Here is a 26,345-nt window from a genome sequence, read left to right as displayed (position 1 = left end):
TGTTTTTTGCAAAGTGCCTAAATGTAGACTTTGGCCTGTAGCTCAGCCGTCACCTAGGGAAACCTACCAAACCTGTGCATTTCTGAAAACTAGAGACCTACGGGAATCCAAGATGGGGTGACTTTTGTGGCTCGGACCAGGTTCTGTTACCCAGAATCCTTTGCAAACCTCAAAATGTGGCTAAAAAAACACATGTTCCTCACATTTCTGTGGCAGAAAGTTCTGGAATCTGAGAGGAGCCACAAATTTCCTTCCACCCAGCGTTCCCCCACTTCTCCCAATACAAATGATACCTCACTTGTGTGGGTAGGCCTAGCGCCCGCGACAGGAAACGCCCCAAAGCGCAACGTGGACACATCCAAATATTTGAAAGAAAACAGAGGTGTTTATTGCAAAGTGCCTACCTGTAGATTTTGGCCTGTAGCTCAGCCGCCACCTAGGGAAACCTACCAAACCTGTGCATTTCTGAAAACTAGCGACCTACGGGAATCCAAGATGGGGTGACTTGTGTGGCTCGGACCAGGTTCTGTTACCCAGAATCCTTTGCAAACCTCAAAATTTGGCTAAAAAAACACATGTTCCTCACATTTCTGTGGCAGAAAGTTCTGGAATCTGAGAGGAGCCACAAATTTCCTTCCACCCAGCGTTCCCCCACGTCTCCCGATACAAATGATACCTCACTTGTGTGGGTAGGCCTAGCGCCCGCGACAGGAAACGCCCCAAAGCGCAACGTGGACACATCAAAATATTTGAAAGAAAACAGAGGTGTTTTTTGCAAAGTGCCTACCTGTAGATTTTGGCCTGTAGCTCAGCCGCCACCTAGGGAAACCTTACAAACCTGTGCATTTCTGAAAACTAGAGACCTAGGGGAATCCAAGATGGGGTGACTTGTGTGGCTCGGACCAGGTTCTGTTACCCAGAATCCATTACAAACCTCAAAATTTGGCTAAAAAAAACACATGTTCCTCACATTTCTGTGGCAGAAAGTTCTGGAATCTGAGAGGAGCCACAAATTTCCTTCCACCCAGCGTTCCCCCACGTCTCCCGATAAAAATGATACCTCACTTGTGTGGGTAGGCCTAGCGCCCGCGACAGGAAACGCCCCAAAGCACAACGTGAACACATCCAAATTTTTGGAAGAAAACAGAGGTGTTTTTTGCAAAGTGCCTACCTGTAGACTTTGGCCTGTAGCTCAGCCGCCACATAGGGAAACCTACCAAACCTGTGCATTTCTGAAAACTAGAGACCTACGGGAATCCAAGATGGTGTGACTTGTGTGACTCGGACCAGGTTCTGTTACCCAGAATCCTTTGGAAACCTCAAAATTTGGCTAAAAAACCACATGTTCCTCACATTTCTGTGGCAGAAAGTTCTGGAATCTGAGAGGAGACACAAATTTCCTTCCACCCAGCGTTCCCCAACGTCTCCCAATACAAATGATACCTCACTTGTGTGGGTAGGCCTAGCGCCCGCGACAGGAAACGCCCCAAAGCACAACGTGGACACATCCAAATATTTGAAAGAAAACAGAGGTGTTTTTTGCAAAGTGCCTACCTGTAGATTTTGGCCTGTAGCTCAGCCGCCACCTAGGGAAACCTACCAAACATGTGCATTTCTGAAAACTAGAGACCTAGGGGAATCCAAGATGGGGTGACTTGTGTGGCTCGGACCAGGTTCTGTTACCCAGAATTCATTACAAACCTCAAAATTTGGCTAAAAAAACACATGTTCCTCACATTTCTGTGGCAGAAAGTTCTGGAATCTGAGAGGAGCCACAAATTTCCTTGCACCCAGCGTTCCCCCACATCTCCCGATAAAAATGATACCTCACTTGTGTGGGTAGGCCTAGCGCCCGCGACAGGAAACGCCCCAAAGCGCAACGTGAACACATCCAAATTTTTTAAAGTAAACAGAGGTGTTTTTTGCAAAGTGCCTACCTGTAGACTTTGGCCTGTAGCTCAGCCGCCACCTAGGGAAACCTACCAAACCTGTGCATTTCTGAAAACTAGAGACCTACGGGAATCCAAGATGGGGTGACTTGTGTGGCTCGGACCAGGTTCTGTTACCCAGAATCCTTTGCAAACCTCAAAATTTGGCTAAAAAAACACATGTTCCTCACATTTCTGTGGCAGAAAGTTCTGGAATCTGAGAGGAGCCACAAATTTTCTTCCACACAGCGTTCCCCCACGTCTCCCGATAAAAATGATACCTCACTTGTGTGGGTAGGCCTAGCGCCCGCGACAGGAAACACCCCAAAGCGCAACGTGGACACATCCAAATTTTTGAAAGAAAACAGAGGTGTTTTTTGCAAAGTGCCTACCTGTAGACTTTGGCCTGTAGCTCAGCCGCCACCTAGGGAAACCTACCAAACCTGTGCATTTCTGAAAACTAGAGACCTAGGGAAATCCAAGATGGGGTGACTTGTGTGGCTCGGACCAGGTTCTGTTACCCAGAATCCTTTGCAAACCTCAAAATTTGGCTAAAAAAACACGTGTTCCTCAAATTTCTGTGGCAGAAAGTTCTGGAATCTGAGAGGAGCCACAAATTTCCTTCCACCCAGCGTTCCCCCACGTCTCCCGATAAAAATGATACCTCACTTGTGTGGGTAGGCCTAGCGCCCACGACAGGAAACGCCCCAAAGGGCAACGTGGACACATCCAAATTTTTTAAAGAAAACAGAGGTGTTTTTTGCAGAGTGCCTACCTGTAGATTTTGGCCTGTAGCTCAGCCGCCACCTAGGGAAACCTACCAAACCTGTGCATTTCTGAAAACTAGAGACCTAGGGGAATCTAAGATGGGGTGACTTGTGTGGCTCGGACCAGGTTCTGTTACCCAGAATCCTTTGCAAACCTCAAAATTTGGCTAAAAAAACACATGTTCCTCTCATTTCTGTGGCAGAAAGTTCTGGAATCTGAGAGGAGACACAAATTTCCTTCCACCCAGCGTTCCCCCCACGTCTCCCGATGAAAATGATACCTTACTTGTGTGGGTAGGCCTAGCGCCCGCGACAGGAAACACCCCAAAGCGCAACGTGGAGACATCCAAATTTTTGAAGGAAAACAGAGGTGTTTTTTGCAAAGTGCCTACCTGTAGATTTTGGCCTGTAGCTCAGCCGCCACCTAGGGAAACCTACCAAACCTGTGCATTACTGAAAACGAGAGACCTAGGGGAATCCAAGATGGGGTGACTTGTGTGGCTCGGACCAGATTCTGTTACCCAGAATCCTTTGCAAACCTCAAAATGTGGCTAAAAAAACACATGTTCCTCACATTTCTGTTGCAGAAAGTTCTGGAATCTGAGAGGAGCCACAAATTTCCTTCCACCCAGCGTTCCCCCACGTCTCCCGATAAAAATGATACCTCACTTGTTTGGATTGGCCTAGCGCCCGCGACAGGAAACGCCCCAAAGCGCAACGTGGACACATCCAAATTTTTGAAGGAAAACAGAGGTGTTTTTTGCAAAGTGCCTACCTGTAGATTTTGGCCTGTAGCTCACCCGCCACATAGGGAAACCTAACAAACCTGTGCATTTCTGAAAACTAGAGACCTCGCGGAATCCAAGATGGGGTTACTTGTGTGGCTCGGACCAGGTTCTGTTACCCAGAATCCTTTGCAAACCTCAAAATTTGGCTAAAAAAACACATGTTCCTCACATTTCTGTGGCAGAAAGTTCTGGAATCTGAGAGGAGCCACAAATTTCCTTCCAACCAGCGTTCCCCCACGTCTCCCGATAAAAATGATACCTCACTTGTGTGGGTAGGCCTAGCGCCCGCGACAGGAAACGCCCCAAAGCGCAACGTGGACTTATCCACATTTTTTAAAGAAATCAGAGGTCTTTCTTGCAAAGTGCCTACCTGTAGATTTTGGCCTGAAGCTCAGCCGCCACCTAGGGAAACCTACCAAACCTGTGCATTTCTGAAAACTAGAGACCTAGGGGAATCCAAGATGGGGTGACTTGTGTGGCTCGGACCAGGTTCTGTTACCCAGAATCCTTTTCTAACCTCAAAATTTGGCTAAAAAAACACATGTTCCTCACATTTCTGTGGCAGAAAGTTCTGGAATCTGAGAGGAGCCACAAATTTCCTTCCACCCAGCGTTCCCCCACGTCTCCCGATACAAATGATACCTCACTTGTGTGGGTAGGCCTAGGGCCCGCGACAGGAAACGCCCCAAAGCGCAACGTGGACACATCGAAATATTTGAAAGAAAACAGAGGTGTTTTTTGCAAAGTGCCTATCTGTAGATTTTGGCCTGTAGCTCAGCCGCCACCTAGGGAAACCTACCAAACCTGTGCATTTCTGAAAACTAGAGACCTAGGGGAATCCAAGATGGGGTGACTTGTGTGGCTCGGACCAGGTTCTGTTACCCAGAATCCTTTGCAAACCTCAAAATTTGGCTAAAAAAACACATGTTCCTCACAATTCTGTGGTAAAAAGCTCTGGAATCTGAGAGGAGCCACAAATTTCCTTCCACCCAGCGTTCCCCCACATCTCCCGATAAAAATGATACCTCACTTGTGTGGGTAGGCCTAGCGCCCGCGACAGAAATCGCCCCAAAGCGCAACGTGGACACATCCAAATTTTTGAAGAAAAACAGAGGTGTTTTTTGCAAAGTGCCTACCTGTAGATTTTGGCCTGTAGCTCAGCCGCCACCTAGGGAAACCTACCAAACCTGTGCATTTCTGAAAACTAGAGACCTAGGGGAATCCAAGATGGGGTGACTTGTGTGGCTCGGACCAGGTTCTGTTACCGAGAATCCTTTGCAAACCTAAAACATTTGGCTAAAAAAACACATGTTCCTCACATTTCTGTGTTAGAAAGTTCTGGAATCTGAGAGGAGCCACAAATTTCCTTCCACCCAGCGTTCCCCCACGTCTTCCGATAAAAATTATAATACACTTGTGTGGGTAGGCCTAGCGCCCGCGACAGGAAACGCCCCAAAGCGCAACGTGGACACATCCAAATTTTTGAAGGAAAACAGAGGTGTTTTTTGCAAAGTGCCTACCTGTAGACTTTGGCCTGAAGCTCAGCCGCCACCTAGGGAAACCTACCAAACCTGTGCATTTCTGAAAACTAGAGACCTAGGGAAATCCAAGATGGGGTGACTTGTGTGGCTCGGACCAGGTTCTGTTACCCAGAATCCTTTGCAAACCTCAAAATTTGGCTAAAAAAACACATGTTCCTCACATTTCTGTGGCAGAAAGTTCTGGAATCTGAGAGGAGCTACAAATTTCCGTCCACCCAGCGTTCCCCCACGTCTCCCGATAAAAATGATACCTCACTTGTGTGGGTAGGCCTAGCGCCCGCGACAGGAAACGCCCCAAAGCGCAACGTGGACACATCCACATTTTTTAAAGAAAACAGAGGTGTTTTTTGCAAAGTGCCTACCTGTAGACTTTGGCCTGTAGCTCAGCCGCCACCTAGGGAAACCTACCAAACCTGTGCATTTCTGAAAACTAGAGACCTAGGGGAATCCAAGATGGGGTGACTTGTGTGGCTCGTACCAGGTTCTGTTACCCAGAATCCTTTGCAAACCTCAAAATTTGGCTAAAAAAACACATGTTCCTCACATTTCTGTGGCAGAAAGTTCTGGAATCTGAGAGGAGCCACAAATTTCCTTCCACCAAGCGTTCCCCCACGTCTCCCGATACAAATGATACCTCACTTGTGTGGGTAGGCCTAGTGCCCGCGACAGGAAACGCCCCAAAGCGCAACGTGGACACATCCAAATATTTTAAAGAAAACAGAGGTGTTTTTTGCAAAGTGCCTACCTGTAGATTTTGGCCTGTAGCTCAGCCGCCACCTAGGGAAACCTACCAAACCTGTGCATTTCTGAAAACTAGAGACCTAGGGAAATCCAAGATGGGGTGACTTGTGTGGCTCGGACCAGGTTCTGGTACCCAGAATCCTTTGCAAACCTCAAAATTTGGCTAAAAAAACACGTTCCTCACATTTCTGTGGCAGACAGTTCTGGAATCTGAGAGGAGCCACAAATTTCCTTCCACCCAGCGTTCCCCCATGTCTCCCGATAAAAATGATACCTCACTTGTGTGGGTAGGCCTAGCGCCCACGACAGGAAACGCCCCAAAGCGCAACGTGGACACATCCAAATTTTTGAAGGAAAACAGAGGTGTTTTTTGCAAAGTGCCTACCTGTAGACTTTGGCCTGTAGCTCAGCCGCCACCTAGGGAAACCTACCAAACCTGTGCATTTCTGAAATCTAGAGACCTAGGGGAATCCAAGATGGGGTGACTTGTGTGGCTCGGACCAGGTTCTGTTACCCAGAATCCTTTGCAAACCTCAAAATTTGGCTAAAAAAACACATGTTCCTCACATTTCTGTGGCAGAAAGTTCTGCAATCTGAGAGGAGCCTCAAATTTCCTTCCACCCAGCGTTCCCCCACGTCTCCCGATACAAATGATACCTCACTTGTGTGGGTAGGCCTAGCGCCCGCGACAGGAAACGCCCCAAAGCGCAACGTGGACACATCCAAATTTTTGAAGGAAAACAGAGGTGATTTTTGCAAAGTGCATACCTGTGGATTTTGGCCTGTAGCTCAGCCGCCACCTAGGGAAACCTACCAAACCTGTGCATTTCTGAAAACTAGAGACCTAGGGGAATCCAAGATGGGGTGACTTGTGTGGCTCGGACCAGATACTGTTACCCAGAATCCTTTGCAAACCTCAAAATTTGGCTAAAAAACACATGTTCCTCACATTTCTGTGGCAGAAAGTTCTGGAATCTGAGAGGAGCCACAAATTTCCTTCCACCCAGCATTCCCCCACGTCTCCCCATAAAAGTGATACCTCACTTGTGTGGGCAGGCCTAGCGCCCACGACAGGAAACGCCCCAAAGCACAACGTGGACACATCCAAATTTTTGAAGGAAAACAGAGGTGTTTTTTGCAAAGTGCCTACCTGTAGATTTTGGCCTGTAGCTCAGCCGCCACCTAGGGAAACCTACCAAACCTGTGCATTTCTGAAAACTAGAGACCTAGCGGAATCCAAGATGGGGTTACTTTCTTGGCTCGGACCAGGTTCTGTTACCCAGAATCCTTTGCAAACCTCAAAATTTGGCTAAAAAAACACATGTTCCTCACATTTCTGTGGCAGAAAGTTCTGGAATCTGGGAGGAGCCACAAATTTCCTTCCACCCAGCGTTCCCCCAGGTCTCCTGATAAAAATGATACCTCACTTGTGTGGGTAGAACTAGCGCCCGCGACAGGAAACGCCCCAAAGCACAACGTGGACACATCCAAATTTTTGAAGGAAAACAGAGGTAATTTTTCCAAAGTGCCTACCTGTAGATTTTGGCCTGTAGCTCAGCCGCCACCTAGGGAAACCTAAAAAACCTGTGCATTTCTGAAAACTAGAGAGCTAGGGGAATCCAAGATGGGGGGACTTGTGTGGCTCGGACCAGGTTCTGTTACCCAGAATCCTTTGCAAACCTCAAAATTTGGCTAAAAAAACACATGTTCCTCACATTTCTGTGGCAGAAAGTTCTGGAATCTGAGAGGAGCCACAAATTTCCTTCCACCCAGCGTTCCCCCACGTCTCCCGATAAAAATGATACCTCACTTGTGTGGATTGGCCTAGCGCCCGCGACAGAAAACGCCCCAAAGCGCAACGTGGACACATCCAAATTTTTGAAGGAAAACAGAGGTGTTTTTTGCAAAGTGCCTACCTGTAGATTTTGGCCTGTAGCTCAGCCGCCACCTATGGAAACCTACCAAACCTGTGCATTTCTGAAAACTAGAGACCTAGCGGAATCCAAGATGGCGTTACTTTCTTGGCTCGGACCAGGTTCTGTTACCCAGAATCCTTTGCAAACCTCAAAATTTGGCTAAAAAAACACATGTTCCTCACATTTCTGTGGCAGAAAGTTCTGGAATCTGAGAGGAGCCACAAATTTCCTTCCACCCAGCGTTCCCCCACGTCTCCCGATACAAATGATACCTCACTTGTGTGGGTAAGCCTAGCGCCCGCGATAGGAAACGCCCCAAATCGCAACGTGGACACATCCAAATATTTGAAAGAAAACAGAGGTGTTTTTTGCAAAGTGCCTACCTGTAGATTTTGGCCTGTAGCTCAGCCGCCACCTAGGGAAACCTACCAAACCTGTGCATTTCTGAAAACTAGAGACCTAGCGGAATCCAAGATGGGGTTACTTGTGTGGCTCGGACCAGGTTCTGTTACCCAGAATCCTTTGCAAACCTCAAAATTTGGCTAAAAAAACACATGTTCCTCACATTTCTGTCTCAGAAAGTTCTGGAATCTCAGAGGAGCCACAAATTTCCTTCCACCCAGCGTTCCCCCACGTCTCCCGATACAAATGATACCTCACTTGTGTGGGTAGGCCTAGCGCCCGCGACAGGAAACGCCCCAAAGCGCAACGTGGACACATCCAAATATTTGAAAGAAAACAGAGGTGTTTTTTGCAAAGTGCCTACCTGTAGATTTTGGCCTGTAGCTCAGCCGCCACCTAGGGAAACCTACCAAACCTGTGCATTTCTGAAAACTAGAGACCTAGCGGAATCCAAGATGGGGTTACTTGTGTGGCTCGGACCAGGTTCTGTTACCCAGAATCCTTTGCAAACCTCAAAATTTGGCTAAAAAAACACATGTTCCTCACATTTCTGTCTCAGAAAGTTCTGGAATCTGAGAGGAGCCACAAATTTCCTTCCACCCAGCGTTCCCCCACGTCTCCCGATACAAATGATACCTCACTTGTGTGGGTAGGCCTAGCGCCCGCGACAGGAAACGCCCCAAAGCGCAACGTGGACACATCCAAATATTTGAAAGAAAACAGAGGTGTTTTTTGCAAAGTGCCTACCTGTAGATTTTGGCCTGTAGCTCAGCCGCCACCTAGGGAAACCTACCAAACCTGTGCATTTCTGAAAACTAGACACCTAGGGAAATCCAAGATGGGGTGACTTGTGTGGCTCGGACCAGGTTCTGGCACCCAGAATCCTTTGCAAACCTCAAAATTTGGCTAAAAAAACACGTTCCTCACATTTCTGTGGCAGAAAGTTCTGGAATCTGAGAGGAGCGACAAATTTCCTTCCACCCAGCGTTCCCCCACGTCTCCCGATAAAAATGATACCTCACTTGTGTGGGTAGGCCTAGCGCCCGCAACAGGAAACGCCCCAAAGCGCAACGTGGACACATCCAAATTTTTGAAGGAAAACAGAGGTGTTTTTTGCAAAGTGCCTACCTGTAGACTTTGGCCTGTAGCTCAGACGCCACCTAGGGAAACCTACCAAACCTGTGCATTTCTGAAAACTAGAGACCTAGGGGAATCCAAGATGGGGTGACTTGTGTGGCTCAGACCAGGTTCTGTTACCCTGAATCCTTTGCAAACCTCAAAATTTGGCTAAAAAAACACATGTTCCTCACATTTCTGTGGCAGAAAGTTCTGGAATCTGAGAGGAGCCACAAATTTCCTTCCACCCAGCGTTCCCCCACGTCTCCCGATAAAAATGATACCTCACTTGTGTGGATTGGCCTAGCGCCCGCGACAGGAAACGCCCCAAAGCGCAACGTGGACACATCCAAATTTTTGAAGGAAAACAGAGGTGTTTTTTGCAAAGTGCCTACCTGTAGATTTTGGCCTGTAGCTCAGCCGCCACCTATGGAAACCTACCAAACCTGTGCATTTCTGAAAACTAGAGACCTAGCGGAATCCAAGATGGCGTTACTTTCTTGGCTCGGACCAGGTTCTGTTACCCAGAATCCTTTGCAAACCTCAAAATTTGGCTAAAAAAACACATGTTCCTCACATTTCTGTGGCAGAAAGTTCTGGAATCTGAGAGGAGCCACAAATTTCCTTCCACCCAGCGTTCCCCCACGTCTCCCGATACAAATGATACCTCACTTGTGTGGGTAAGCCTAGCGCCCGCGATAGGAAACGCCCCAAATCGCAACGTGGACACATCCAAATATTTGAAAGAAAACAGAGGTGTTTTTTGCAAAGTGCCTACCTGTAGATTTTGGCCTGTAGCTCAGCCGCCACCTAGGGAAACCAACCAAACCTGTGCATTTCTGAAAACTAGAGACCTAGCGGAATCCAAGATGGGGTTACTTGTGTGGCTCGGACCAGGTTCTGTTACCCAGAATCCTTTGCAAACCTCAAAATTTGGCTAAAAAAACACATGTTCCTCACATTTCTGTGGCAGAAAGTTCTGCAATCTGAGAGGAGCCACAAATTTCCTTCCACCCAGCGTTCCCCCACGTCTCCCGATACAAATGATACCTCACTTGTGTGGGTAGGCCTAGCGCCCGCGACAGGAAACGCCCCAAAGCGCAACGTGGACACATCCAAATTTTTGAAGGAAAACAGAGGTGATTTTTGCAAAGTGCCTACCTGTGGATTTTGGCCTGTAGCTCAGCCGCCACCTAGGGAAACCTACCAAACCTGTGCATTTCTGAAAACTAGAGACCTAGGGGAATCCAAGATGGGGTGACTTGTGTGGCTCGGACCAGATACTGTTACCCAGAATCCTTTGCAAACCTCAAAATTTGGCTAAAAAAACACATGTTCCTCACATTTCTGTGGCAGAAAGTTCTGGAATCTGAGAGGAGCCACAAATTTCCTTCCACCCAGCATTCCCCCACGTCTCCCCATAAAAGTGATACCTCACTTGTGTGGGCAGGCCTAGCGCCCGCGACAGGAAACGCCCCAAAGCGCAACGTGGACACATCCAAATTTTTGAAGGAAAACAGAGGTAATTTTTGCAAAGTGCCTACCTGTCGATTTTGGCCTGTAGCTCAGCCGCCACCTAGGGAAACCTAAAAAACCTGTGCATTTCTGAAAACTAGAGAGCTAGGGGAATCCAAGATGGGGGGACTTGTGTGGCTCGGACCAGGTTCTGTTACCCAGAATCCTTTGCAAACCTCAAAATTTGGCTAAAAAAACACATGTTCCTCACATTTCTGTGGCAGAAAGTTCTGGAATCTGAGAGGAGCCACAAATTTCCTTCCACCCAGCGTTCTCCCACGTCTCCCGATAAAAATGATACCTCACTTGTGTGGATTGGCCTAGCGCCCGCGACAGGAAACGCCCCAAAGCGCAACGTGGACACATCCAAATTTTTGAAGGAAAACAGAGGTGTTTTTTGCAAAGTGCCTACCTGTAGATTTTGGCCTGTAGCTCAGCCGCCACCTATGGAAACCTACCAAACCTGTGCATTTCTGAAAACTAGAGACCTAGCGGAATCCAAGATGGCGTTACTTTCTTGGCTCGGACCAGGTTCTGTTACCCAGAATCCTTTGCAAACCTCAAAATTTGGCTAAAAAAACACATGTTCCTCACATTTCTGTGGCAGAAAGTTCAGGAATCTGAGAGGAGCCACAAATTTCCTTCCACCCAGCGTTCCCCCACGTCTCCCGATACAAATGATACCTCACTTGTGTGGGTAAGCCTAGCGCCCGCGATAGGAAACGCCCCAAATCGCAACGTGGACACATCCAAATATTTGAAAGAAAACAGAGGTGTTTTTTGCAAAGTGCCTACCTGTAGATTTTGGCCTGTAGCTCAGCCGCCACCTAGGGAAACCTACCAAACCTGTGCATTTCTGAAAACTAGAGACCTAGCGGAATCCAAGATGGGGTTACTTGTGTGGCTCGGACCAGGTTCTGTTACCCAGAATCCTTTGCAAACCTCAAAATTTGGCTAAAAAAACACATGTTCCTCACATTTCTGTGGCAGAAAGTTCTGGAATCTGAGAGGAGCCACAAATTTCCTTCCACCCAGCGTTCCCCCACGTCTCCCGATAAAAATGATACGTCACTTGTGTGGGTAGGCCTAGCGCCCGCGACAGGAAACGCCCCAAAGCGCAACGTGGACACATCCAAATTTTTGAAGGAAAACAGAGGTGTTTTTTGCAAAGTGCCTACCTGTAGACTTTGGCCTGTAGCTCAGACGCCACCTAGGGAAACCTACCAAACCTGTGCATTTCTGAAAACTAGAGACCTAGGGGAATCCAAGATGAGGTGACTTGTGTGGCTCAGACCAGGTTCTGTTACCCAGAATCCTTTGCAAACCTCAAAATTTGGCTAAAAAAACACATGTTCCTCACATTTCTGTGGCAGAAAGTTCTGGAATCTGAGAGGAGCCACAAATTTCCTTCCACCCAGCGTTCCCCCACGTCTCCCGATAAAAATGATACCTCACTTGTGTGGATTGGCCTAGCGCCCGCGACAGGAAACGCCCCAAAGCGCAACGTGGACACATCCAAATTTTTGAAGGAAAACAGAGGTGTTTTTTGCAAAGTGCCTACCTGTAGATTTTGGCCTGTAGCTCAGCCGCCACCTATGGAAACCTACCAAACCTGTGCATTTCTGAAAACTAGAGACCTAGCGGAATCCAAGATGGCGTTACTTTCTTGGCTCGGACCAGGTTCTGTTACCCAGAATCCTTTGCAAACCTCAAAATTTGGCTAAAAAAACACATGTTCCTCACATTTCTGTGGCAGAAAGTTCTGAAATCTGAGAGGAGCCACAAATTTCCTTCCACCCAGCGTTCCCCCACGTCTCCCGATACAAATGATACCTCACTTGTGTGGGTAAGCCTAGAGCCCGCGATAGGAAACGCCCCAAATCGCAACGTGGACACATCCAAATATTTGAAAGAAAACAGAGGTGTTTTTTGCAAAGTGCCTACCTGTAGATTTTGGCCTGTAGCTCAGCCGCCACCTAGGGAAACCTACCAAACCTGTGCATTTCTGAAAACTAGAGACCTAGCGGAATCCAAGATGGGGTTACTTGTGTGGCTCGGACCAGGTTCTGTTACCCAGAATCCTTTGCAAACCTCAAAATTTGGCTAAAAAAACACATGTTCCTCACATTTCTGTCTCAGAAAGTTCTGGAATCTGAGAGGAGCCACAAATTTCCTTCCACCCAGCGTTCCCCCACGTCTCCCGATACAAATGATACCTCACTTGTGTGGGTAGGCCTAGCGCCCGCGACAGGAAACGCCCCAAAGCGCAACGTGGACACATCCAAATTTTTGAAGGAAAACAGAGGTGTTTTTTGCAAAGTGCCTACCTGTAGATTTTGGCCTGTAGCTCAGCCGCCACCTATGGAAACCTACCAAACCTGTGCATTTCTGAAAACTAGAGACCTAGCGGAATCCAAGATGGCGTTACTTTCTTGGCTCGGACCAGGTTCTGTTACCCAGAATCCTTTGCAAACCTCAAAATTTGGCTAAAAAAACACATGTTCCTCACATTTCTGTGGCAGAAAGTTCTGAAATCTGAGAGGAGCCACAAATTTCCTTCCACCCAGCGTTCCCCCACGTCTCCCGATACAAATGATACCTCACTTGTGTGGGTAAGCCTAGCGCCCGCGACAGGAAACGCCCCAAAGCGCAACGTGGACACATCCAAATTTTTGAAGGAAAACAGAGGTGTTTTTTGCAAAGTGCCTACCTGTAGACTTTGGCCTGTAGCTCAGACGCCACCTAGGGAAACCTACCAAACCTGTGCATTTCTGAAAACTAGAGACCTAGGGGAATCCAAGATGGGGTTACTTGTGTCGCTCGGACCAGGTTCTGTTACCCAGAATCCTTTGCAAACCTCAAAACTTGGCTAAAAAAATACATGTTCCTCACATTTCTGTGGCAGAAAGTTCTGGAATCTGAGAGGAGCCACAAATTTCCTTCTACCCAGCGTTCCCCCACGTCTCCCGATAAAAATGATACCTCACTTGTGTGGGTAGGCCTAGCGCCTGCGACAGGAAACGCCCCAAAGCGCAACGTGGACACATCCAAATATTTGAAAGAAAACAGAGGTGTGTTTTGCAAAGTGCCTACCTGTAGATTTTGGCCTGTAGCTCAGCCGCCACCTAGGGAAACCTACCAAACCTGTGCATTTCTGAAAACTAGAGACCTAGGGGAATCCAAGATGGGGTGACTTGTGTGGCTCGGACCAGATACTGTTACCCAGAATCCTTTGCAAACCTCAAAATTTGGCTAAAAAAACACATGTTCCTCACATTTCTGTGGCAGAAAGTTCTGGAATCTGAGAGGAGCCACAAATTTCCTTCCACCCAGCATTCCCCCACGTCTCCCCATAAAAGTGATACCTCACTTGTGTGGGCAGGCCTAGCGCCCGCGACAGGAAACGCCCCAAAGCGCAACGTGGACACATCCAAATTTTTGAAGGAAAACAGAGGTGTTTTTTGCAAAGTGCCTACCTGTAGATTTTGGCCTGTAGCTCAGCCGCCACCTAGGGAAACCTACCAAACCTGTGCATTTCTGAAAACTAGAGACCTAGCGGAATCCAAGATGGGGTTACTTTCTTGGCTCGGACCAGGTTCTGTTACCCAGAATCCTTTGCAAACCTCAAAATTTGGCTAAAAAAACACATGTTCCTCACATTTCTGTGGCAGAAAGTTCTGGAATCTGGGAGGAGCCACAAATTTCCTTCCACCCAGCGTTCCCCCAGGTCTCCCGATAAAAATGATACCTCACTTGTGTCGGTAGAACTAGCGCCCGCGACAGGAAACGCCCCAAAGCGCAACGTGGACACATCCAAATTTTTGAAGGAAAACAGAGGTAATTTTTGCAAAGTGCCTACCTGTAGATTTTGGCCTGTAGCTCAGCCGCCACCTAGGGAAACCTAAAAAACCTGTGCATTTCTGAAAACTAGAGAGCTAGGGGAATCCAAGATGGGGTGACTTGTGTGGCTCGGACCAGGTTCTGTTACCCAGAATCCTTTGCAAACCTCAAAATTTGGCTAAAAAAACACATGTTCCTCACATTTCTGTGGCAGAAAGTTCTGGAATCTGAGAGGAGCCACAAATTTCCTTCCACCCAGCGTTCCCCCACGACTCCCGATAAAAATGATACCTCACTTGTGTGGATTGGCCTAGCGCCCGCGACAGGAAACGCCCCAAAGCGCAACGTGGACACATCCACATTTTTGAAGGAAAACAGAGGTGTTTTTTGCAAAGTGCCTACCTGTAGATTTTGGCCTGTAGCTCAGCCGCCACCTATGGAAACCTACCAAACCTGTGCATTTCTGAAAACTAGAGACCTAGCGGAATCCAAGATGGGGTTACATTCTTGGCTCGGACCAGGTTCTGTTACCCAGAATCCTTTGCAAACCTCAAAATGTGGCTAAAAAAACACATGTTCCTCACATTTCTGTGGCAGAAAGTTCTGGAATCTGAGAGGAGCCACAAATTTCCTTCCACCCAGCGTTCCCCCACGTCTCCCGATACAAATGATACCTTACTTGTGTGGGTAAGCCTAGCGCCCGCGACAGGAAACGCCCCAAAGCGCAACGTGGACACATCCAAATATTTGAAAGAAAACAGAGGTATTTTTTGCAAAGTGCCTACCTGTAGATTTTGGCCTGTAGCTCAGCCGCCACATAGGGAAACCTACCAAACCTGTGCATTTCTGAAAACTAGAGACCTAGCGGAATCCAAGATGGGGTTACTTGTGTGGCTCGGACCAGGTTCTGTTACCCAGAATCCTTTGCAAACCTCAAAATTTGGCTATAAAAACACATGTTCCTCACATTTCTGTGGCAGAAAGTTCTGGAATCTGAGAGGAGCCACAAATTTCCTTCCACCCAGCGTTCCCCCACGTCTCCCGATACAAATGATACCTCACTTGTGTGGGTAGGCCTAGCGCCCGTGACAGGAAACGCCCCAAAGCGCAACGTGGACACATCCAAATATTTGAAAGAAAACAGAGGTGTTTTTTGCAAAGTGCCTACCTGTAGACTTTGGCCTGTAGCTCAGACGCCACCTAGGGAAACCTACCAAACCTGTGCATTTCTGAAAACTAGAGACCTAGGGGAATCCAAGATGAGGTGACTTGTGTGGCTCAGACCAGGTTCTGTTACCCAGAATCCTTTGCAAACCTCAAAATTTGGCTAAAAAAACACATGTTCCTCACATTTCTGTGGCAGAAAGTTCTGGAATCTGAGAGGAGCCACAAATTTCCTTCCACCCAGCGTTCCCCCACGTCTCCCGATAAAAATGATACCTCACTTGTGTGGATTGGCCTAGCGCCCGCCACAGGAAACGCCCCAAAGCGCAACGTGGACACATCCAAATTTTTGAAGGAAAACAGAGGTGTTTTTTGCAAAGTGCCTACCTGTAGATTTTGGCCTGTAGCTCAGCCGCCACCTATGGAAACCTACCAAACCTGTGCATTTCTGAAAACTAGAGACCTAGCGGAATCCAAGATGGCGTTACTTTCTTGGCTCGGACCAGGTTCTGTTACCCAGAATCCTTTGCAAACCTCAAAATTTGGCTAAAAAAACACATGTTCCTCACATTTCTGTGGCAGAAAGTTCTGAAATCTGAGAGGAGCCACAAATTTCCTTCCACCCAGCGTTCCCCCACGTCTCCCGATACAAATGATACCTCACTTGTGTGGGTAAGCCTAGAGCCCGCGATAGGAAACGCCCCAAATCGCAACGTGGACACATCCAAATATTTGAAAGAAAACAGAGGTGTTTTTTGCAAAGTGCCTACCTGTAGATTTTGGCCTGTAGCTCAGCCGCCACCTAGGGAAACCTACCAAACCTGTGCATTTCTGAAAACTAGAGACCTAGCGGAATCCAAGATGGGGTTACTTGTGTGGCTCGGACCAGGTTCTGTTACCCAGAATCCTTTGCAAACCTCAAAATTTGGCTAAAAAAACACATGTTCCTCACATTTCTGTCTCAGAAAGTTCTGGAATCTGAGAGGAGCCACAAATTTCCTTCCACCCAGCGTTCCCCCACGTCTCCCGATACAAATGATACCTCACTTGTGTGGGTAGGCCTAGCGCCCGCGACAGGAAACGCCCCAAAGCGCAACGTGGACACATCCAAATTTTTGAAGGAAAACAGAGGTGTTTTTTGCAAAGTGCCTACCTGTAGATTTTGGCCTGTAGCTCAGCCGCCACCTATGGAAACCTACCAAACCTGTGCATTTCTGAAAACTAGAGACCTAGCGGAATCCAAGATGGCGTTACTTTCTTGGCTCGGACCAGGTTCTGTTACCCAGAATCCTTTGCAAACCTCAAAATTTGGCTAAAAAAACACATGTTCTTCACATTTCTGTGGCAGAAAGTTCTGAAATCTGAGAGGAGCCACAAATTTCCTTCCACCCAGCGTTCCCCCACGTCTCCCGATACAAATGATACCTCACTTGTGTGGGTAAGCCTAGCGCCCGCGACAGGAAACGCCCCAAAGCGCAACGTGGACACATCCAAATTTTTGAAGGAAAACAGAGGTGTTTTTTGCAAAGTGCCTACCTGTAGACTTTGGCCTGTAGCTCAGACGCCACCTAGGGAAACCTACCAAACCTGTGCATTTCTGAAAACTAGAGACCTAGGGGAATCCAAGATGGGGTGACTTGTGTGGCTCAGACCAGGTTCTGTTACCCAGAATCCTTTGCAAACCTCAAAATTTGGCTAAAAAAACACATGTTCCTCACATTTCTGTGGCAGAAAGTTCTGGAATCTGAGAGGAGCCACAAATTTCCTTCCACCCAGCGTTCCCCCACGTCTCCCGATAAAAATGATACCTCACTTGTGTGGATTGGCCTAGCGCCCGCGACAGGAAACGCCCCAAAGCGCAACGTGGACACATCCAAATTTTTGAAGGAAAACAGAGGTGTTTTTTGCAAAGTGCCTACCTGTAGATTTTGGCCTGTAGCTCAGCCGCCACCTATGGAAACCTACCAAACCTGTGCATTTCTGAAAACTAGAGACCTAGCGGAATCCAAGATGGCGTTACTTTCTTGGCTCAGACCAGGTTCTGTTACCCAGAATCCTTTGCAAACCTCAAAATTTGGCTAAAAAAACACATGTTCCTCACATTTCTGTGGCAGAAAGTTCTAGAATCTGAGAGGAGCCACAAATTTCCTTCCACCCAGCGTTCCCCCACGTCTCCCGATACAAATGATACCTCACTTGTGTGGGTAAGCCTAGCGCCCGCGATAGGAAACGCCCCTAATCGCAACGTGGACACATCCAAATATTTGAAAGAAAACAGAGGTGTTTTTTGCAAAGTGCCTACCTGTAGATTTTGGCCTGTAGCTCAGCCGCCACCTAGGGAAACCTACCAAACCTGTGCATTTCTGAAAACTAGAGACCTAGCGGAATCCAAGATGGCGTTACTTTCTTGGCTCGGACCAGGTTCTGTTACCCAGAATCCTTTGCAAACCTCAAAATTTGGCTAAAAAAACACATGTTCCTCACATTTCTGTGGCAGAAAGTTCTGCAATCTGAGAGGAGCCACAAATTTCCTTCCACCCAGCGTTCCCCCACGTCTCCCGATACAAATGATACCTCACTTGTGTGGGTAGGCCTAGCGCCCGCGACAGGAAACGCCCCAAAGCGCAACGTGGACACATCCAAATTTTTGAAGGAAAACAGAGGTGATTTTTGCAAAGTGCCTACCTGTGGATTTTGGCCTGTAGCTCAGCCGCCACCTAGGGAAACCTACCAAACCTGTGCATTTCTGAAAACTAGAGACCTAGGGGAATCCAAGATGGGGTGACTTGTGTGGCTCGGACCAGATACTGTTACCCAGAATCCTTTGCAAACCTCAAAATTTGGCTAAAAAAACACTTGTTCCTCACATTTCTGTGGCAGAAAGTTCTGGAATCTGAGAGGAGCCACAAATTTCCTTCCACCCAGCATTCCCCCACGTCTCCCCATAAAAGTGATACCTCACTTGTGTGGGCAGGCCTAGCGACCGCGACAGGAAACGCCCCAAAGCGCAACGTGGACACATCCAAATTTTTGAAGGAAAACAGAGGTGTTTTTTGCAAAGTGCCTACCTGTAGATTTTGGCCTGTAGCTCAGCCGCCACCTAGGGAAACCTACCAAACCTGTGCATTTCTGAAAACTAGAGACCTAGCGGAATCCAAGATGGGGTTACTTTCTTGGCTCGGACCAGGTTCTGTTACCCAGAATCCTTTGCAAACCTCAAAATTTGGCTAAAAAAACACATGTTCCTCACATTTCTGTGGCAGAAAGTTCTGGAATCTGGGAGGAGCCACAAATTTCCTTCCACCCAGCGTTCCCCCAGGTCTCCCGATAAAAATGATACCTCACTTGTGTGGGTAGAACTAGCGCCCGCGACAGGAAACGCCCCAAAGCGCAACGTGGACACATCCAAATTTTTGAAGGAAAACAGAGGTAATTTTTGCAAAGTGCCTACCTGTAGATTTTGGCCTGTAGCTCAGCCGCCAATAGGGAAACCTAAAAAACCTGTGCATTTCTGAAAACTAGAGAGCTAGGGGAATCCAAGATGGGGGGACTTGTGTGGCTCGGACCAGGTTCTGTTACCCAGAATCCTTTGCAAACCTCAAAATTTGGCTAAAAAAACACATGTTCCTCACATTTCTGTGGCAGAAAGTTCTGGAATCTGAGAGGAGCCACAAATTTCCTTCCACCCAGCGTTCCCCCACGTCTCCCGATAAAAATGATACCTCACTTGTGTGGATTGGCCTAGCGCCCGCGACAGGAAACGCCCCAAAGCGCAACGTGGACACATCCAAATTTTTGAAGGAAAACAGAGGTGTTTTTTGCAAAGTGCCTACCTGTAGATTTTGGCCTGTAGCTCAGCCGCCACCTATGGAAACCTACCAAACCTGTGCATTTCTGAAAACTAGAGACCTAGCGGAATCCAAGATGGCGTTACTTTCTTGGCTCGGACCAGGTTCTGTTACCCAGAATCCTTTGCAAACCTCAAAATTTGGCTAAAAAAACACATGTTCCTCACATTTCTGTGGCAGAAAGTTCTGGAATCTGAGAGGAGCCACAAATTTCCTTCCACCCAGCGTTCCCCCACGTCTCCCGATACAAATGATACCTCACTTGTGTGGGTAAGCCTAGCGCCCGCGATAGGAAACGCCCCAAATCGCAACGTGGACACATCCAAATATTTGAAAGAAAACAGAGGTGTTTTTTGCAAAGTGCCTACCTGTAGATTTTGGCCTGTAGCTCAGCCGCCACCTAGGGAAACCTACCAAACCTGTGCATTTCTGAAAACTAGAGACCTAGCGGAATCCAAGATGGGGTTACTTGTGTGGCTCGGACCAGGTTCTGTTACCCAGAATCCTTTGCAAACCTCAAAATTTGGCTAAAAAAACACATGTTCCTCACATTTCTGTGGCAGAAAGTTCTGGAATCTGAGAGGAGCCACAAATTTCCTTCCACCCAGCGTTCCCCCACGTCTCCCGATACAAATGATACCTCACTTGTGTGGGTAGGCCTAGCGCCCGCGACAGGAAACGCCCCAAAGCGCAACGTGGACACATCCAAATTTTTGAAGGAAAACAGAGGTGATTTTTGCAAAGTGCCTACCTGTGGATTTTGGCCTGTAGCTCAGCCGCCACCTAGGGAAACCTACCAAACCTGTGCATTTCTGAAAACTAGAGACCTAGGGGAATCCAAGATGGGGTGACTTGTGTGGCTCGGACCAGATACTGTTACCCAGAATCCTTTGCAAACCTCAAAATTTGGCTAAAAAAACACATGTTCCTCACATTTCTGTGGCAGAAAGTTCTGGAATCTGAGAGGAGCCACAAATTTCCTTCCACCCAGCGTTCCCCCACGTCTCCCGATAAAAATGATACCTCACTTGTGTGGGTAGGCCTAGCGCCCGCGACAGGAAACGCCCCAAAGCGCAACGTGGACACATCCAAATATTTGAAAGAAAACAGAGGTGTTTTTTGCAAAGTGCCTACCTGTAGATTTTGGCCTGTAGCTCAGCCGCCACCTAGGGAAACCTACCAAACCTGTGCATTTCTGAAAACTAGAGACCTAGGGGAATCCAAGATGGGGTTACTTGTGTGGCTCGGACCAGGTTCTGTTACCCAGAATCCTTTGCAAACCTCAAAATTTGGATAAAAAAATAAATGTTCCTCACATTTCTGTGGCAGAAAGTTCTGGAATCTGAGAGGAGCCACGAATTTCCTTCCACCCAGCGTTCCCCCACGTCTCCCGATAAAAATGATACCTCACTTGTGTGGGTAGGCCTAGCGCCCACGACAGGAAACGCCCCAAAGCGCAACGTGGACACATCCAAATTTTGGAGAGAAAACAGAGGTGTTTTTTGCAAAGTGCCTACCTGTAGATTTTGGCCTGTAGCTCAACCGCCAACTAGGGAAACCTACCAAACCTGTGCATTTCTGAAAACTAGAGACCTAGGGGAATCCAAGATGGGGTTACTTGTGTCGCTCGGACCAGGTTCTGTTACCCAGAATCCTTTGCAAACCTCAAAACTTGGCTAAAAAAATACATGTTCCTCACATTTCTGTGGCAGAAAGTTCTGGAATCTGAGAGGAGCCACAAATTTCCTTCTACCCAGCGTTCCCCCACGTCTCCCGATAAAAATGATACCTCACTTGTGTGGGTAGGCCTAGCGCCTGCGACAGGAAACGCCCCAAAGCGCAACGTGGACACATCCAAATATTTGAAAGAAAACAGAGGTGTGTTTTGCAAAGTGCCTACCTGTAGATTTTGGCCTGTAGCTCAGCCGCCACCTAGGGAAACCTACCAAACCTGTGCATTTCTGAAAACTAGAGACCTAGGGGAATCCAAGATGGGGTGACTTGTGTGGCTCGGACCAGATACTGTTACCCAGAATCCTTTGCAAACCTCAAAATTTGGCTAAAAAAACACATGTTCCTCACATTTCTGTGGCAGAAAGTTCTGGAATCTGAGAGGAGCCACAAATTTCCTTCCACCCAGCATTCCCCCACGTCTCCCCATAAAAGTGATACCTCACTTGTGTGGGCAGGCCTAGCGCCCGCGACAGGAAACGCCCCAAAGCGCAACGTGGACACATCCAAATTTTTGAAGGAAAACAGAGGTGTTTTTTGCAAAGTGCCTACCTGTAGATTTTGGCCTGTAGCTCAGCCGCCACCTAGGGAAACCTACCAAACCTGTGCATTTCTGAAAACTAGAGACCTAGCGGAATCCAAGATGGGGTTACTTTCTTGGCTCGGACCAGGTTCTGTTACCCAGAATCCTTTGCAAACCTCAAAATTTGGCTAAAAAAACACATGTTCCTCACATTTCTGTGGCAGAAAGTTCTGGAATCTGGGAGGAGCCACAAATTTCCTTCCACCCAGCGTTCCCCCAGGTCTCCCGATAAAAATGATACCTCACATGTGTCGGTAGAACTAGCGCCCGCGACAGGAAACGCCCCAAAGCGCAACGTGGACACATCCACATTTTTGAAGGAAAACAGAGGTAATTTTTGCAAAGTGCCTACCTGTAGATTTTGGCCTGTAGCTCAGCCGCCACCTAGGGAAACCTAAAAAACCTGTGCATTTCTGAAAACTAGAGAGCTAGGGGAATCCAAGATGGGGTGACTTGTGTGGCTCGGACCAGGTTCTGTTACCCAGAATCCTTTGCAAACCTCAAAATTTGGCTAAAAAAACACATGTTCCTCACATTTCTGTGGCAGAAAGTTCTGGAATCTGAGAGGAGCCACAAATTTCCTTCCACCCAGCGTTCCCCCACGACTCCCGATAAAAATGATACCTCACTTGTGTGGATTGGCCTAGCGCCCGCGACAGGAAACGCCCCAAAGCGCAACGTGGACACATCCAAATTTTTGAAGGAAAACAGAGGTGTTTTTTGCAAAGTGCCTACCTGTAGATTTTGGCCTGTAGCTCAGCCGCCACCTATGGAAACCTACCAAACCTGTGCATTTCTGAAAACTAGAGACCTAGCGGAATCCAAGATGGGGTTACATTCTTGGCTCGGACCAGGTTCTGTTACCCAGAATCCTTTGCAAACCTCAAAATTTGGCTAAAAAAACACATGTTCCTCACATTTCTGTGGCAGAAAGTTCTGGAATCTGAGAGGAGCCACAAATTTCCTTCCACCCAGCGTTCCCCCACGTCTCCCGATACAAATGATACCTTACTTGTGTGGGTAAGCCTAGCGCCCGCGACAGGAAACGCCCCAAAGCGCAACGTGGACACATCCAAATATTTGAAAGAAAACAGAGGTGTTTTTTGCAAAGTGCCTACCTGTAGATTTTGGCCTGTAGCTCAGCCGCCACATAGGGAAACCTACCAAACCTGTGCATTTCTGAAAACTAGAGACCTAGCGGAATCCAAGATGGGGTTACTTGTGTGGCTCGGACCAGGTTCTGTTACCCAGAATCCTTTGCAAACCTCAAAATTTGGCTATAAAAACACATGTTCCTCACATTTCTGTGGCAGAAAGTTCTGGAATCTGAGAGGAGCCACAAATTTCCTTCCACCCAGCGTTCCCCCACGTCTCCCGATACAAATGATACCTCACTTGTGTGGGTAGGCCTAGCGCCCGTGACAGGAAACGCCCCAAAGCGCAACGTGGACACATCCAAATATTTGAAAGAAAACAGAGGTGTTTTTTGCAAAGTGCCTACCTGTAGATTTTGGCCTGTAGCTCAGCCGCCACCTAGGGAAACCTAGGGAAATCCAAGATGGGGTGACTTGTGTGGCTCGGACCAGGTTCTGGCACCCAGAATCCTTTGCAAACCTCAAAATTTGGCTAAAAAAACACGTTCCTCACATTTCTGTGGCAGAAAGTTCTGGAATCTGAGAGGAGCCACAAATTTCCTTCCACCCAGCGTTCCCCCACGTCTCCCGATAAAAATGATACCTCACTTGTGTGGGTAGGCCTAGCGCCCGCGACAGGAAACGCCCCAAAGCACAACGTGGACACATCCAAATTTTTGAAGTAAAACAGAGGTGTTTTTTGCAAAGTGCCTACCTGTAGACTTTGGCCTGTAGCTCAGACGCCACCTAGGGAAACCTACCAAACCTGTGCATTTCTGAAAACTAGAGACCTAGGGGAATCCAAGATGAGGTGACTTGTGTGGCTCAGACCAGGTTCTGTTACCCAGAATCCTTTGCAAACCTCAAAATTTGGCTAAAAAAACACATGTTCCTCACATTTCTGTGGCAGAAAGTTCTGGAATCTGAGAGGAGCCACAAATTTCCTTCCACCCAGCGTTCCCCCACGTCTCCCGATAAAAATGATACCTCACTTGTGTGGATTGGCCTAGCGCCCGCGACAGGAAACGCCCCAAAGCGCAACGTGGACACATCCAAATTTTTGAAGGAAAACAGAGGTGTTTTTTGCAAAGTGCCTACCTGTAGATTTTGGCCTGTAGCTCAGCCGCCACCTATGGAAACCTACCAAACCTGTGCATTTCTGAAAACTAGAGACCTAGCGGAATCCAAGATGGGGTTACATTCTTGGCTCGGACCAGGTTCTGTTACCCAGAATCCTTTGCAAACCTCAAAATTTGGCTAAAAAAACACATGTTCCTCACATTTCTGTGGCAGAAAGTTCTGGAATCTGAGAGGAGCCACAAATTTCCTTCCACCCAGCGTTCCCCCACGTCTCCCGATACAAATGATACCTTACTTGTGTGGGTAAGCCTAGCGCCCGCGACAGGAAACGCCCCAAAGCGCAACGTGGACACATCCAAATATTTGAAAGAAAACAGAGGTGTTTTTTGCAAAGTGCCTACCTGTAGATTTTGGCCTGTAGCTCAGCCGCCACATAGGGAAACCTACCAAACCTGTGCATTTCTGAAAACTAGAGACCTAGCGGAATCCAAGATGGGGTTACTTGTGTGGCTCGGACCAGGTTCTGTTACCCAGAATCCTTTGCAAACCTCAAAATTTGGCTATAAAAACACATGTTCCTCACATTTCTGTGGCAGAAAGTTCTGGAATCTGAGAGGAGCCACAAATTTCCTTCCACCCAGCGTTCCCCCACGTCTCCCGATACAAATGATACCTCACTTGTGTGGGTAGGCCTAGCGCCCGTGACAGGAAACGCCCCAAAGCGCAACGTGGACACATCCAAATATTTGAAAGAAAACAGAGGTGTTTTTTGCAAAGTGCCTACCTGTAGATTTTGGCCTGTAGCTCAGCCGCCACCTAGGGAAACCTAGGGAAATCCAAGATGGGGTGACTTGTGTGGCTCGGACCAGGTTCTGGCACCCAGAATCCTTTGCAAACCTCAAAATTTGGCTAAAAAAACACATTCCTCACATTTCTGTGGCAGAAAGTTCTGGAATCTGAGAGGAGCCACAAATTTCCTTCCACCCAGCGTTCCCCCACGTCTCCCGATAAAAATGATACCTCACTTGTGTGGGTAGGCCTAGCGCCCGCGACAGGAAACGCCCCAAAGCACAACGTGGACACATCCAAATTTTTGAAGTAAAACAGAGGTGTTTTTTGCAAAGTGCCTACCTGTAGACTTTGGCCTGTAGCTCAGACGCCACCTAGGGAAACCTACCAAACCTGTGCATTTCTGAAAACTAGAGACCTAGGGGAATCCAAGATGAGGTGACTTGTGTGGCTCAGACCAGGTTCTGTTACCCAGAATCCTTTGCAAACCTCAAAATTTGGCTAAAAAAACACATGTTCCTCACATTTCTGTGGCAGAAAGTTCTGGAATCTGAGAGGAGCCACAAATTTCCTTCCACCCAGCGTTCCCCCACGTCTCCCGATAAAAATGATACCTCACTTGTGTGGATTGGCCTAGCGCCCGCGACAGGAAACGCCCCAAAGCGCAACGTGGACACATCCAAATTTTTGAAGGAAAACAGAGGTGTTTTTTGCAAAGTGCCTACCTGTAGATTTTGGCCTGTAGCTCAGCCGCCACCTATGGAAACCTACCAAACCTGTGCATTTCTGAAAACTAGAGACCTAGCGGAATCCAAGATGGCGTTACTTTCTTGGCTCGGACCAGGTTCTGTTACCCAGAATCCTTTGCAAACCTCAAAATTTGGCTAAAAAAACACATGTTCCTCACATTTCTGTGGCAGAAAGTTCTGAAATCTGAGAGGAGCCACAAATTTCCTTCCACCCAGCGTTCCCCCACGTCTCCCGATACAAATGATACCTCACTTGTGTGGGTAAGCCTAGCGCCCGCGATAGGAAACGCCCCAAATCGCAACGTGGACACATCCAAATATTTGAAAGAAAACAGAGGTGTTTTTTGCAAAGTGCCTACCTGTAGATTTTGGCCTGTAGCTCAGCCGCCACCTAGGGAAACCTACCAAACCTGTGCATTTCTGAAAACTAGAGACCTAGCGGAATCCAAGATGGGGTTACTTGTGTGGCTCGGACCAGGTTCTGTTACCCAGAATCCTTTGCAAACCTCAAAATTTGGCTAAAAAAACACATGTTCCTCACATTTCTGTCTCAGAAAGTTCTGGAATCTGAGTGGAGCCACAAATTTCCTTCCACCCAGCGTTCCCCCACGTCTCCCGATACAAATGATACCTCACTTGTGTGGGTAGGCCTAGCGCCCGCGACAGGAAACGCCCCAAAGCGCAACGTGGACACATCCAAATATTTGAAAGAAA

The sequence above is a fragment of the Pleurodeles waltl genome, chromosome 3_1 (genome assembly GCF_031143425.1).
Source record: "Pleurodeles waltl isolate 20211129_DDA chromosome 3_1, aPleWal1.hap1.20221129, whole genome shotgun sequence".
Taxonomy (NCBI): Eukaryota; Metazoa; Chordata; class Amphibia; order Caudata; family Salamandridae; genus Pleurodeles; species Pleurodeles waltl.
Note: the sequence above shows the minus strand (reverse complement) of the source record.